This window comes from Pseudophryne corroboree, chromosome 8 (genome assembly GCF_028390025.1).
Source record: "Pseudophryne corroboree isolate aPseCor3 chromosome 8, aPseCor3.hap2, whole genome shotgun sequence".
Taxonomy (NCBI): Eukaryota; Metazoa; Chordata; class Amphibia; order Anura; family Myobatrachidae; genus Pseudophryne; species Pseudophryne corroboree.
In genome coordinates this window covers 10,207,294-10,222,704 of record NC_086451.1, presented here as the reverse complement: position 1 = coordinate 10,222,704, position 15,411 = coordinate 10,207,294, and positions in this window count along the sequence as shown.

The following is a 15,411-nucleotide window of genomic DNA, read 5'->3' as shown; positions in this document are numbered from 1 at the left end:
GGGGGGGGTAATGTTAGTAGCTGGCGTGGGATTACACCAGTCGCCAACAAAGTGAAATAAGCTCTGGTTTATCTTTTAGAATATACGTCTCCTGTGTATCTATTCCTAAATAAAGTTATTGAAATGTCAACAGGCAACATCCTGAGAATGTCAGTATCTGAAATGTCAACGTGAAATCCCGACATTCTCCGGATGCTGATATTCGGGTTAGGATGGGGATAGGGGGGAGAATGCTTATCGAAACGCCGACTGTCAAGTCTCTCAGTTGGAAATGCTCAAGGGACCGCTTGAACCCAGAAGGAGCCGCAGCCATCTGGGCCAGGTAAGACACCGGCAGACCACCAGGGACTATGTCGACATTATACGATGTTGACGGTTCAGCAGTGCGGACATGGTCAATGATAACATGTTAAGCATGCTGACATTGTGAAAATTGACATGATAAAATGTGGAGCTAGTATACCAGACCCGCGATGTCCGCAGTCTGAGTGCAGATGGTATCATCCCTGAATAAGACGGATTGATGAGGACACAAATGCGGAGAAGCCACTGATTTTATTTATTCCTTTTACACAATGAATGTCTCACAATAATACACTATTAAGCACCTGTACATTTACTGCGCAGTTATTACCGGAAGCGGAATCGCTGCGTCTGTGGTGATGCCCCACCCCTACTGGTTTTCTCTGCAAGTATAGCTCCGGTACACAGGTGATCTGCAAGGTGCCGGTCTCCGGTGGAGAATAAGTAAGGTCCCCGAATGCTGTGTGGAACAAAGACCCCCATATTCTATATTGTGTACAGTATAAGGCGGAGACTCCTTCAGCCTGGACTAGCACCCCTCCCACCTGCCCTTGTGTGTTTTTAATTAGTAAAGGGTCCTTGCATTTGCAGACTACATATTGGAATAGGCACTATGAATGGTAAGTCCTGGATACATTTATATAATATGTCAATATTAGGAATGGGTTTGGGGGGTGTTGGGACCTCTGGGTTGGTGTGGATGGGCTGCTTCGGGGCATCATTATTGTTACACTTAAGGGCCCCATACACCGACGCGACATGTCGCCGGCGATCACCCCAGCAGCCTCGCGGGAGGTAGGATCGTCCTTTTTGCATACGATGCATCTTGGACGATCCTGGGCGATCCCAGCCATGACTGCGGGGTCAGACATGATTGAATGTGCAGCATATTCAATCTGGAGGAACCGTTCCGATGCTCACGGGAACGCGCATCGGATCGGAAACACCTCCAAAATCCCGATTTCATCCGATCTATCGGCCCGAATGCCCGAAACTGGATGAAATCGGGCATTCTCGTCCTAGTGTACGGGGCCCTTTACTCTAACACTTTTTAGTATCTAAACTTGTTTTCACTAATATGACACTTTAACACCCTAATTACTACTTCTCACCTATGTAACACTTTCAGTACTGAGCTGCTACTTCTTATTAATGTAACACCTTTTAACACTTAAAACGGCTACTTCTCACTCGCGTGATGGCTTGGGGCAGTTGGGCTGTGCTGGCCTTGGGGATCAAATGCTCTGGACTTGAATATTTGGAATGTTAGGGACCCACCTGATGAGGTCACCTGGGCGTGGTAGATGGGCACATTTTTTTGGGGCCAAGAACCTCAATTTTACCCCATGTTAAATGACAAAGTTTATTATAATTGTTCTGGTTGCCAGTGTTCTTAGTGTTTAGGGTGTGCAGCTGCAATTTTGTTTAAGTTTTAGCTGCAAATGTCAGTATGAGCTGCTGTAGGGAATATAGATGCTTAATGATTTATATGCACTCATTATTATAGGCACCCCTAAACCTGACTGCCTAGGTTCTCCTAGTTGTAGCGCCCAATCTGTTCTTAAACAACCCAGGACTCTGAGACATGCAAATGTGACATATAGGGAGAAGTCAGAGGCTCTGGGCTAAGTTACCGGAAGGACTAGTTACTAACAGGGCATCAGGGTGAAATCTCAATAAACCACAGCAAACCAATCCGAAACTAGCTTTCATTGTCTAACTTGCCTAAATGTATAAGGGGATTGCTGGTTGGTTAATCCTGTTTGGTACGTACTTTGTAGCTGAATGGAATGTTAGTGAATGTCCAGTGTGAAACCGTATTATTCCGCTGTCATTAAGTGGCCAAGTCATGTGCTGAATCCTGTCCGCTTCTTATTAAGCTGCTTTGGATATTCATCCGGGCGACCTACGAGTTCCTGTTTTTATAAGCGTCATCCCCTTTAGAAGTAGAATTATTTTTGTAGCAAGATCTCTATTTACAGATGTTTTGACGGAGAGTTGGGGAAATCCTAATCCTTCAGTGTGTCCTCTTCTGCATTCCCCGTCATCTCTGCTTCCAGAATGTGGCACCTGCTGGTTCTTCAGGGTGGTTATAGGACCTGGAAATAGGCTGGGTGGATAGCTCATTCCACGATAAACGTTAAACGTTTCCCAATGGAATGTCGACATCCTATTGGGGGAAGTGAGTCAGACCGATGTGTCCATGTGATAATCACCTTCCTGTGACGCAACTGGGGAGACCCTGCTGCATCAAGGGCATAACTCTGTCCGGCGTCATCACTCCAACCCTGCGCAGACGTTCTTCCTTTCTTCCACTGTGTGTAGTTTGTACTTGTAATAGCTAATGCCTCAGCCCTTTTGTCAGCTACTGATTCTCTGCGGATTTGGTCCTGAAATTTACAGCAAACACAATCGATTTTCTCTGACGTCCTAGTGGATGCTGGGACTTCCGTAAGGACCATGGGGAATAGCGGCTCCGCAGGAGACTGGGCACAAAGTAAAAGCTTTAGGACTAGCTGGTGTGCACTGGCTCCTCCCCCTATGACCCTCCTCCAAGCCTCAGTTAAGATTTTGTGCCCGGCCGAGAAGGGTGCAAGCTAGGTGGCTCTCCTGAGCTGCTTAGAATAAAAGTTTAGTTTAGGTTTTTTATTTTCAGTGAGTCCTGCTGGCAACAGGCTCACTGCATCGAGGGACTAAGGGGAGAAGAAGCGAACTCACCTGCGTGCAGAGTGGATTGGGCTTCTTGGCTACTGGACATTAGCTCCAGAGGGACGATCACAGGTTCAGCCTGGATGGGTCCCGGAGCCGCGCCGCCGGCCCCCTTACAGAGCCAGAAGAGCGAAGAGGTCCGGAGAAAGCGGCGGCAGAAGACGTTCCTGTCTTCAGATAAGGTAGCGCACAGCACTGCAGCTGTGCGCCATTGCTCTCAGCACACTTCACACTCCGGTCACTGAGGGTGCAGGGCGCTGGGGGGGGCGCCCTGAGACGCAATAAAACACTATAAAAACCTTATATGGCTAAAGAAATGCATCACATATAGCTCCTGGGCTATATGGATGCATTTAACCCCTGCCAGTTTTCCAGAAAAAAGCGGGAGAAAAGGCCGCCGTGAAGGGGGCGGAGCCTATCTCCTCAGCACACAAGCGCCATTTTATTTCACAGCTCCGCTGGAAGGACGGCTCCCTGACTCTCCCCTGCAGACTACACTACAGAAACAGGGTAAAACAAGAGAGGGGGGCACTATTGGCAGCTAATATATAATACAGCAGCTATAAAGGGAGTAACACTTATATAAGGTTATCCCTGAATATATATAGCGCTCTGGTGTGTGCTGGCAAACTCTCCCTCTGTCTCCCCAAAGGTGCTAGTGGGGTCCTGTCCTCTGTCAGAGCATTCCCTGTGTGTGTGCTGGGTGTCGGTACGATTGTGTCGACATGTATGAGGAGGAAAATTATGTGGAAGCAGAGCAATTGCCTGTGTTAGTGATGTCACCCCCTAGGGAGTCGACACCTGACTGGATGGTTGTATTTAAAGAATTACGTGACAATGTCAGCACTTTGCAAAAAACTGTTGACGACATGAGACAGCCGGCAAATCAGTTAGTGCCTATTCAGGCGTCTCAGACACCGTCAGGGGCGCTAAAACGCCCGTTACCTCAGATGGTCGACACAGACCCAGACACGGATACTGAATCCAGTGTCGACGGTGAGGAGACGAAGTAATGTCCAGTAGGGCCACACGTTACATAATCACGGCGATGAAGGAGGCATTGAATATTTCTGACACTACAAGTACCACAAAAAAGGGTATTATGTGGGCTGTGAAAAAACTACCAGTAGTTTTTCCTGAATGAGATGAATTAAATGAGGTGTGTGATACGCCCTCAAGGAACCAGCTGATAGAAGGCTGGAAAATATCCTAAAAGGTATATACACACATACTGGTGTTATACTGCGACCAGCAATCGCCTCAGCCTGGATGTGCAGCGCTGGAGTGGCTTGGTCGGATTCCCTGACTGAAAATATTGATACCCTGGATAGGGACAGTATATTATTAACTATAGAGCATTTAAAGGATGCATTACTATATATGCGTGATGCACAGAGGGATATTTGCACCCTGGCATCAAGAGTGAGTGCGATGTCCATTTCTGCCAGAAGGGCGTTATGGACGCGACAGTGGTCAGGTGATGCAGATTCCAAACGACATATGGAAGTATTGCCGTATAAAGGGGAGGAGTTATTTGGGGTCGGTCTATCAGACCTGGTGGCCATGGCAACGGCTGGAAAGTCCACCTTTGTACCCCAGGTCACCTCTCAGCAGAAAAAGACACCGTCTTTTCAAACTCAGTCCTTTCGTTCCCATAAGAACACCTCCCCCGCTTCTGCCAAGTCTTCAGCATGACGCTGGGGCTTTACAAGCGGACTCAGGCAAGGTGGGGGCCCGTCTCAAAAATTTCAACGCGTAGTGGGCTCACTCGCAAGTGGACCCCTGGATCCTGCAGGTAGTATCACAGGGGTACAAATTGGAATTCGAGACGTCTCCCCCTCGAAGATTCCTGAAGTCTGCTCTACCAACGTCTCCCTCCGACAGGGAGGCAGTATTGGAAGCTATTCGCAAGCTGTATTCCCAGCAGGTGATAATCAAGGTACCCCTCCTACAACAGGGAAAGGGGTATTATTCCACGCTGTTTGTGGTACCGAAGCCGGACGGCTCGGTGAGACCAATTTTAAATCTAAAATCCTTGAACACTTACATAAAAAGGTTCAAGTTCAAGATGGAATCACTCAGAGCAGTGATAGCGAATCTGGAAGAAGGGGACTATATGGTATCTCTGGACATCAAAGATGCTTATCTCCATGTCCCAATCTTCCCTTCTCACCAAGGGTACCTCAGGTTTGTGGTACAAGACTGTCATTATCAGTTTCAGACGCTGCCGTTTGGATTGTCCACGGCACCCCGGGTCTTTACCAAGGTAATGGCCGAAATGATGATTCTTCTTCGAAGAAAAGGCGTCTTAATTATCCCTTACTTGGACGATCTCCTGATAAGGGCAAGGTCCAGGGAACAGTTAGAGTTCGGAGTAGCACTGTCTCAGGTAGTGTTACGTCAGCACGGGTGGATTCTAAATATCCCAAAATCACAGCTGATTCCAAAAACACGTCTACTGTTCCTGGGGATGATTCTGGACACAGTCCAGAAAAAGGTGTTTCTCCCGGAGGAGAAGGCCAGGGAGTTATCCGAGCTAGTCAGGAACCTCCTAAAACCAGGCCAGGTGTCAGTGCATCAATGCACGAGAGTCCTGGGAAAAATGGTGGCTTCTTACGAAGCGATTCCATTCGGAAGATTCCATGCAAGAACGTTTCAGTGGGATCTGCTGGACAAATGGTCCGGATCGCATCTTCAGATGCATCAGCGGATTACCCTATCTCCAAGGACAAGGGTGTCTCTCCTGTGGTGGTTACAGAGGGCTCATCTTCTAGAGGGCCGCAGATTCGGCATTCAGGATTGGATGCTGGTGACCACGGATGCCAGCCTGAGAGGCTGGGGAGCAGTCACACAGGGAAGAAATTTCCAGGGCTTGTGGTCAAGCATGGAAACGTCTCTTCACATAAATATCCTGGAACTAAGGGCCATTTACAATGCCCTAAGTCAAGCAAGGCCTCTGCTTCAGGGTCAGTCGGTATTGATCCAATCGGACAACATCACGGCAGTCGCCCACGTCAACAGACAGGGCGGCACAAGAAGCAGGAGGGCAATGGCAGAAGCTGCAAGGATTCTCCGCTGGGCGGAAAATCATGTGGTAGCACTGTCAGCAGTGTTCATTCCGGGAGTGGACAACTGGGAAGTAGACTTCCTCAGCAGACACGACCTCCACCCGGGGGAGTGGGGACTTCACCCAGAAGTCTTCCAACTGATTGTAAACCGTTGGGAAAAACCAAAGGTGGACATGATGGCGTCCCGTCTCAACAAAAAACTGGACAGATATTGCGCAAGGTCAAGGGACCCTCAGGCAATAGCGGTGGATGCTCTGGTAACACCGTGGGTGTACCAGTCGGTGTATGTGTTCCCTCCTCTGCCTCTCATACCAAAAGTACTGAGAATCATAAGAAAGAGAGGAGTAAGAACTATACTCGTGGCTCCGGATTGGCCAAGAAGAACTTGGTACCCGGAACTGCAAGAGATGCTCACGGAGGATCCGTGGCCTCTACCTCTAAGAAAGGACCTGCTCCAGCAGGGACCTTGTCTGTTCCAAGACTTACCGCGGCTGCGTTTGACGGCATGGCGGTTGAACGCCGGATCCTGATGGAAAAAGGCATTCCAGATGAAGTCATCCCTACCCTGATCAAAGCCAGGAAGGATGTAACCGCGAAACATTATCACCGCATTTGGCAAAAATATGTTGCGTGGTGTGAGGCCAAGAAGGCCCCCACAGAGGAATTTCAACTGGGTCGTTTCTTACATTTCCTGCAAGCAGGACTGTCTATGGGCCTAAAATTAGGATCCATTAAGGTTCAAATTTCGGCCCTGTCGATCTTCTTCCAGAAAGAACTGGCAACAGTGCCTGAAGTTCAGACGTTTGTCAAGGGGGTACTGCATATACAGCCTCCTTTTGTGCCACCAGTGGCACCTTGGGATCTCAATGTAGTTTTAGGGTTTCTAAAATCACATTGGTTTGAACCACTCACCACTGTGGACTTGAAATATCTCACATGGAAAGTGGTAATGCTGTTGGCCATGGCTTCAGCCAGGCGTGTCTCAGAATTGGCGGCTTTATCATATAAAAGCCCTTACCTAATTTTTCATTCAGACAGGGCAGAATTGAGGACTCGTCCTCAATTTCTCCCTAAGGTGGTTTCAGCGTTTCACATGAACCAACCTATTGTGGTACCTGCGGCTACTAGGGACTTGGAGGACTCCAAGTTACTGGACGTAGTCAGGGCCCTGAAAATATATGTTTCCAGGACGGCTGGAGTCAGAAAATCTGACTCGCTGTTTATCCTGTATGCACCCAACAAGCTGGGTGCTCCTGCTTCTAAGCAGACGATTGCTCGTTGGATTTGTAGTACAATTCAGCTTGCACATTCTGTGGCAGGACTGCCACAGCCAAAATCTGTTAAAGCCCATTCCACAAGGAAAGTGGGCTCATCTTGGGCGGCTGCCCGAGGGGTCTCGGCTTTACAACTTTGCCGAGCAGCTACTTGGTCAGGGGCAAACACGTTTGCAAAATTTTACAAATTCGATACCCTGGCTGAGGAGGACCTGGAGTTCTCTCATTCGGTGCTGCAGAGTCATCCGCACTCTCCCGCCCGTTTGGGAGCTTTGGTATAATCCCCATGGTCCTTACGGAAGTCCCAGCATCCACTAGGACGTCAGAGAAAATAAGAATTTACTTACCGATAATTCTATTTCTCGTAGTCCGTAGTGGATGCTGGGCGCCCATCCCAAGTGCGGATTGTCTGCAATACTTGTATATAGTTATTGTTACAAAAAATCGGGTTGTTTATTGTTGTGAGCCATCTTTTTAGAGGCTCCTAAGTTTTATCATACTGTTAACTGGGTTCAGATCACAGGTTGTACGGTGTGATTGGTGTGGCTGGTATGAGTCTTACCCGGGATTCAAAATCCTTCCTTATTGTGTACGCTCGTCCGGGCACAGTATCCTAACTGAGGCTTGGAGGAGGGTCATAGGGGGAGGAGCCAGTGCACACCAGCTAGTCCTAAAGCTTTTACTTTGTGCCCAGTCCCCTGCGGAGCCGCTATTCCCCATGGTCCTTACGGAAGTCCCAGCATCCACCACGGACTACGAGAAATAGAATTATCGGTAAGTAAATTCTTATTTTTAATTTAATATTGATTGCCGTATTGAATTACAGGATCAAACCTGTTGAGAATAAGCGGTTTCCAAACTCCCGCATGTGTTTATTCTGTATAGACAGGTAGTGTTGTGTCACTCTGCTGCTTTAGATTACAATACTGCTCTGCTGTGCTTTGTGCATCCGATTTTGTGCATCCGTTTTCGCACAGCGGGTGTCAGATCCGAACTGCACATGCGTATGCACCGCACTGCGCCTGTGCGTCGCACGGCTGCAATGGGGATCGCTGGTCAGCGGCGGGACTGTGCGAAGGATCCATTCGCACGGGCGTTCGCAAGGAGAGTGACAGGAAGAGGGCGTTTGTGGGTGGTTACTGACCGTTTTCAGGGAATGTCCGGGAAAACGCAGGCGTGTCCAAGCGTTTGCAGGGCGGGTGTCTGACGTCAACTCCAGTCCTGGACAGGCTGAAGTGATCGCAGCGGCTGAGTAAGTCCTGGGCTGCGCAGAGACTGCACAAGATCTGTTTGTACAGCTCGGCTACACATGCGATCGGACACCTGCATAGCTAAAATACACTCCCCCTGTAGGCGGCGACTATCCGATCGCAGGACCGCAAATAACGCTGCACAGTGATCAGATCTGAATGACCCCCTAGGAGTTTCAACTTTTTTATATTATTATTATTTTTCTAACAGCCCCGGTCTGCCCTATGGGTAAGTACCTACATTCTTTTTTTATATTTCTAACAGATAACTCCGATCGGATCGTATAATAAGAATTTACTTACCGATAATTCTATTTCTCGTAGTCCGTAGTGGATGCTGGGGACTCCGTCAGGACCATGGGGAATAGCGGCTCCGCAGGAGACAGGGCACAAAATTAAAAGTTTGACCACTAGGTGGTGTGCACTGGCTCCTCCCCCTATGACCCTCCTCCAAGCCTCAGTTAGGATACTGTGCCCGGACGAGCGTACACAATAAGGAAGGATTTTGAATCCCGGGTAAGACTCATACCAGCCACACCAATCACACTGTACAACTTGAGATCTGAACCCAGTTAACAGCATGATAACAGAGGAGCCTCTGAAAAGATGGCTTCCAACAATAATAACCCGATTTTTGTAACAATAACTATGTACAAGTATTGCAGACAATCCGCACTTGGGATGGGCGCCCAGCATCCACTACGGACTACGAGAAATAGAATTATCGGTAAGTAAATTCTTATTTTCTCTGACGTCCTAAGTGGATGCTGGGGACTCCGTCAGGACCATGGGGATTATACCAAAGCTCCCAAACGGGCGGGAGAGTGCGGATGACTCTGCAGCACCGAATGAGAGAACTCCAGGTCCTCCTTAGCCAGGGTATCAAATTTGTAGAATTTTACAAACGTGTTCTCCCCTGACCACGTAGCTGCTCGGCAGCGTTGTAATGCCGAGACCCCTCGGGCAGCCGCCCAAGGTGAGCCCACCTTCCTTGTGGAGTGGGCATTTACAGATTTTGGCTGTGGCAGGCCTGCCACAGAATGCGCAAGTTGAATTGTGCTACAAATCCAACGAGCAATCGTCTGCTTAGACGCAGGAACACCCAGCTTGTTGGGTGCATACAGTATAAACAGCGAGTCAGACTTTCTGACTCCAGCCGTCCTTGAAATATATATATATATATTTTTAAGGCTCTGACAACGTCGATCAACTTGGAGTCCTCCAAGTCGCTAGAAGCCGCAGGCACCACAATAGGTTGGTTCAGGTGAAACGCTGATACCACCTTAGGGAGAAATTGAGGACGCGTCCGCAGTTCTGCCCTGTCCCAATGGAAAATCAGATATGGCTTTTGTACGAAAAAGCCGCCAATTCTGACACTCTCCTGGCCGAAGCCAGGGCCAGTAGCATGGTCACTTTCCATGTAAGATATTTCAAATCCACCGATTTGAGTGGCTCAAACCAATGGGATTTGAGGAATCCCAAAACTACATTGAGATCCCACAGTGCCACTGGAGGCACAACCGGGGCTGTATATGTAGTACTCCTTTGACAAAAGCTTGGACTTCAGGAACTGAAGCCAATTCTTTCTGGAAGAAAATCGACAGGGCCGAAATTTGAACCTTAATGGACCCCAATTTGAGGCCCATAGACAATCCTGTTTGCAGGAAATGTAGGAATCGACCCAGTTGAAATTCCTCCGTCGGAGCCCTCTCCTTCAGGATCCGGCGTTCAACCGCCATGCCGTCAAACGCAGCCGCGGTAAGTCTAGAGGTAGAGTGCACGGATCCTCCGTGCGCATCTCTTGAAGTTCCGGGTACCAAGTCTTTCTTGGCAAATCCAGAGCCACGAGTATCGTTCTTACTCCCCTTCGCCTTATAATTCTCAGTACCTTGGGTATGAGAGGCAGAGGGGGGAACACATACATTGACTGGTACACCCATGGTGTTACCAACGCGTCCACAGCTATTGCCTGAGGGTCTCTTGACCTGGCGCAATACCTGTCCAGTTTTTTGTTGAGGCGGGACGCCATCATGTCCACCTTTGGTTTTTCCCAACGGTTCACAATCATGTGGAAGACTTCTGGATGAAGTCCCCACTCTCCCGGGTGGTGATCGTGTCTGCTGAGGAAGTCTGCTTCCCAGTTGTCCACTCCCGGAATGAACACTGCTGACAGTGCTATCACATGATTTTCTGCCCAGTGAAAAATCCTTGCAGCTTCTGCCATTGCCCTCCTGCTTCTTGTGTCGCCCTGTCTGTTTACGTGGGCGACTGCCGTGGTGTTGCCCTACTGGTTCAACACCGGCTGACCCTGAAGCAGAGGTCTTTCCAGGCTTAGAGCATTGTAAATTGCTCTTAGCTCCAGTATATTTATGTGGAGAGAAGTCTCCAGACTTGATCACACTCCCTGGAAATTTTTTCCTTGTGTGACTGCTCCCCAGCCTCTCAGGCTGGCATTCGTGGTCACCAGGACCCAGTCCTGAATGCCGAATCTGCGGCCCTCCAAAAAGGTGAGCACTCTGCAACCACCACAGAAGAGACCCCCTTGTCCTTGGAGACGGGGCTATCCGCTGATGCATCTGAAGATGCGATCCGGACCATTTGTCCAGCAGATCCCACTGAAAGGTTCTTGCGTGGAATCTGCCGAATGGAATCGCTTCGTAAGAAGCCACCATTTACCCAGGACTCTTGTGCATTGATGCACTGACACTTTTCCTGGTTTTAGGAGGTTCCTGACTAGCTCGGATAACTCCCTGGCTTTCTCCTCCGGGAGAAAAACCTTTTTCTGAACTGTGTCCAGAATCATCCCTAGGAACAGCAGACGTGTCGTCGGGCTCAGCTGGGATTTTGGAAAATTTAGAATCCACCCGTGCTGTTGCAGCACTACTTGGGTTAGTGCTACATCGGCCTCTAACTGTTCTCTGGATCTTGCCCTTATCAGGAGATCGTCCAAGTAAGGGATAATTAATACGCCTTTTCTTCGAAGAAGAATCATCATTTCGGCCATTACCTTGGTAAAGACCCGGGGTGCCGTGGACAATCCAAACGGCAACGTCTGAAACTGATAGTGACAGTTTTGTACCACGAACCTGAGGTACCCTTGGTTTGAAGGGCAAATTGGGACATGGAGGTAAGCATCCTTGATGTCCAAGGACACCATAAGGTCCCCTTCTTCCAGATTCGCTATCACTGCTCTGAGTGATTTCATCTTGAACTTGAACCTTTGTATGTAAGTGTTCAAAAGATTTCAGACTTAGAATAGGTCTCACCGAGCCGTCCGGCTTCGGTACCACAAACAGCGTGGAATAATACCCCTTTCCTTGTTGTAGTAGGGGTACCTTGACTATTACTTGCTGGGAATACAGCTTGTGAATAGCTTCCAACACCGTCTCCCTGTCGGAGGGAGATGTTGGTAAAGCAGACTTCAGGAATCTGCGAGGAAGAGACGTCTCGAATTCCAATCTGTACCCCTGTGATACTACCTGCAGGATCCAGGGGTCGACTTGCGAGTGAGCCCACTGCGCGCTGAAATTCTTGAGACGACCCCCCCCACCGGACCTGAGTCCGCTTGTAAGGCCCCAGCGACATGCTGAAGACTTTTCAGAAGCGGGGGAGTGCTTCTGCTCCTGGGAAAGAGCTGCTTGCTGCAGTCTCTTACCCTTTCCTTTGCCTCAGGCAGATATGAATGGCCTTTTGCCCGCTTGTTCTTATGAGAACGAAAGGACTGAGGCTGAAAAGACGGTGTCTTTTTCTGTTGGGAGGTGACCTGAGGTAAAAAAGGTGGATTTTCCGGCTGTTGCCGTGGCCACCAAGTCCGATAGACCGACCCCAAATAATTCCTCCCCTTTATACGGCAAACTTCCATATGCCGCTTGGAATCCGCATCACCTGACCACTGTCGCGTCCATAAACTTCTTCTGGCAGAAATGGACAGCGCACTTACCCTTGATGCCAGAGTGCAAATATCCCTCTGTGCATCTCGCATATAAAGAAAATGCATCCTTTAAATGCTCTATAGTCAATAAAATATTGTCGCTATTCAGGGTATCAATATTTCCAGTCAGAGATTCCGACCAAACCCCCCCAGCACTGCACATCCATGCTGGGGCGATTGCTGGTCGCAGTATAACATCAGTATGTGTGTATATACTTTTTAGAGTATTTTCTAGCCTCCTATCAGCTGGATCTTTGAGGGCGGCCGTATCAGGAGACGGTAACGCCACTTGTTTTGATAAGCGTGTGAGCGCCTTATCTACCCTAGAGGGTGTTTCCCAGCGCGCCCTAACCTCTGGCGGGAAAGGGTATAATGCCAATAACTTCTCTGAAATTAGCAACTTCCTATCGGGGGTAACCCACGCTTCATCACACACTTCAATCAATTCATCTGATTCAGGAAAAACTACAGGTAGTTTTTTCACACCCCACATAATACCCATTTTTGTGGTACTTGTAGTATCAGAAATATGTAACGCCTCCTTCATTGCCGTGATTATGTAACGTGTGGCCCTACTGGAAAATACGTTTGTTTCTTCACCGTCGACACTGGAGTCAGTGTCCGTGTCTGTCGACCGACTGAGGTAATGGGCGTTTTAAAGCCCCTGACGGTGTTTGAGACGCCTGGACAGGTACTTATTGGTTTGCCGGCCATCTCATATCGTCAACCGACCTTGTAGCGTGTTGACACTATCACGTAATTCCATAAATAAAGCCATCCATTCCGGTGTCGACTCCCTAGGGGGTGACATCCCATTACAGGCAATTGCTCCGCCTCCACACCAACATCGTCCTCATACCTGTCGACACACACGTACCGACACACAGCACACACACAGGGAATGCTCTGATAGAGGACAGGACCCCACTAGCCCTTTGGGGAGACAGAGGGAGAGTTTGCCAGCACACACCAAAGCGCTATAATTATACAGGGACAACCTTATAGTAAGTGTTTTCCCTTATAGCAGCTTAATATATAATAATATCGCCAAAAAATGCCCCCCCTCTCTGTTTTAACCCTGTTTCTGTAGTGCAGTGCAGGGGAGAGCCTGGGAGCCTTCCCACCAGCGGATCTGTGTGGGAAAAATGGCGCTGTGTGCTGAGGAGATAGGCCCCGCCCCCTTCACGGCGGGCTCTTCTCCCGTTTTTTTCTGTAATCCTGGCAGGGGTTAAATACATCCATATAGCCCAGGGGCTATATGTGATGTATTTTTAGCCAGTAAAGGTAATTACATTGCTGCCCAGGGCGCCCCCCCCCAGCGCCCTGCACCCTCAGTGACCGCGGTGTGAAGTGTGCTGAGAGCAATGGCGCACAGCTGCAGTGCTGTGCGCTACCTTAAGAAGACTGGGAAGTCTTCAGCTGCCGATTTCTGGACCTCTTCTCTCTTCAGCATCTGTAAGGGGGCCGGCGGCGCGGCTCCGGTGACCCATCCAGGCTGTACCTGTGATCGTCCCTCTGGAGGTAGTGTCCAGTAGCCTAAGAAGCCAATCCATCCTGCACGCAGGTGAGTTCGCTTCTTCTCCCCTTAGTCCCGCGTTGCAGTGAGCCTGTTGCCAGCAGGACTCACTGAAAATAAAAAACCTAACAAACTTTTATTCTAAGCAGCTCTTTAGGAGAGCCACCTAGATTGCACCCTTCTCGGCCGGGCACAAAAACCTAACTGAGGCTTGGAGGAGGGTCATAGGGGGGGGAGCCAGTGCACACCACCTAGTGGTCAAACTTTTAATTTTGTGCCCTGTCTCCTGCGGAGCTGCTATTCCCCATGGTCCTGACGGAGTCCCCAGCATCCACTTAGGACGTCAGAGAAATTATAATTAGTTAATCGGTCCCTTCTTAAAATAAAATGTATGAGCCACTTCTGGACGCTGGTGGCTTCACTGCACAGACTATCACCCTGAACCATCCAGGCCACATCAGCGCTGCGTTTTCCCCTGGGCTGGATCGTCACACTGCTCACATAGCGTGCAAGTTTGCTGAGCTCAGGGAAAAGTTTGATGGTCGTTCTGGTAAGAAACTGGAAGAAAACCCCAAGTCCCTGAAGTCTGGTGACGCTGATGGTTGCTGCGGTCTGCAGCGTCAGTTTACGTCCCAGTAAGAAGAAGACCCATCACCAGAGACTATTCCATTGTTCCACCTGTTGGAGACCTCAATAATGACATGTATTTGGGGTGCAGCCAGGACGTGCACAGTGTAGGACACAAGTCCTGCAGCTCTCCCACCCAATCATCCTGAGCCTTAATCCTCTGGTGACCCTGAGACTCCTGCTTACCTGCACCCGATGTCCTTCTGCGGAGCTGTGACCTCTGTGCTCTTCTCTGACTCTCCGCCCTGCACTGAGGCCTGCCACGCTTCCAGATGCTAAGCCGCCATTACTCTGCTCTCCTGTCTGTGGCCCCGCTGTCTGGTGGAGCTTCTATTCCTGGCTCTGGGTTACTCACAGCTGCCTGTCCCCTTCCTGCTGACTGCTCCTTCGGTGCTGACCCTCTGCTGTGTTCTACAGACCACCACCATCTTTGAAGCCGCTCACTGGTTCTGCAGTCCATGGAACTGAAAAAACAAAAAGTAGTGATTTACCTGATAACATCGGACTGAAATTGCAAATATCATCTTCCAGATGGGGACATTAACAATGGATATCCCAGGTGACACTTATTAAGGAGCTTCAAAAGACCAGAAAACACAATTCGTGCTCCTTCATCACCACCTAGTGGCCACTACTCAAACAACAGTCTATGTGACATTGTCAGATTATTTCCTCTAATACGGGACTACCTGTTCTATATACTTTACCTAAAGACAATATGACAAATTCTATC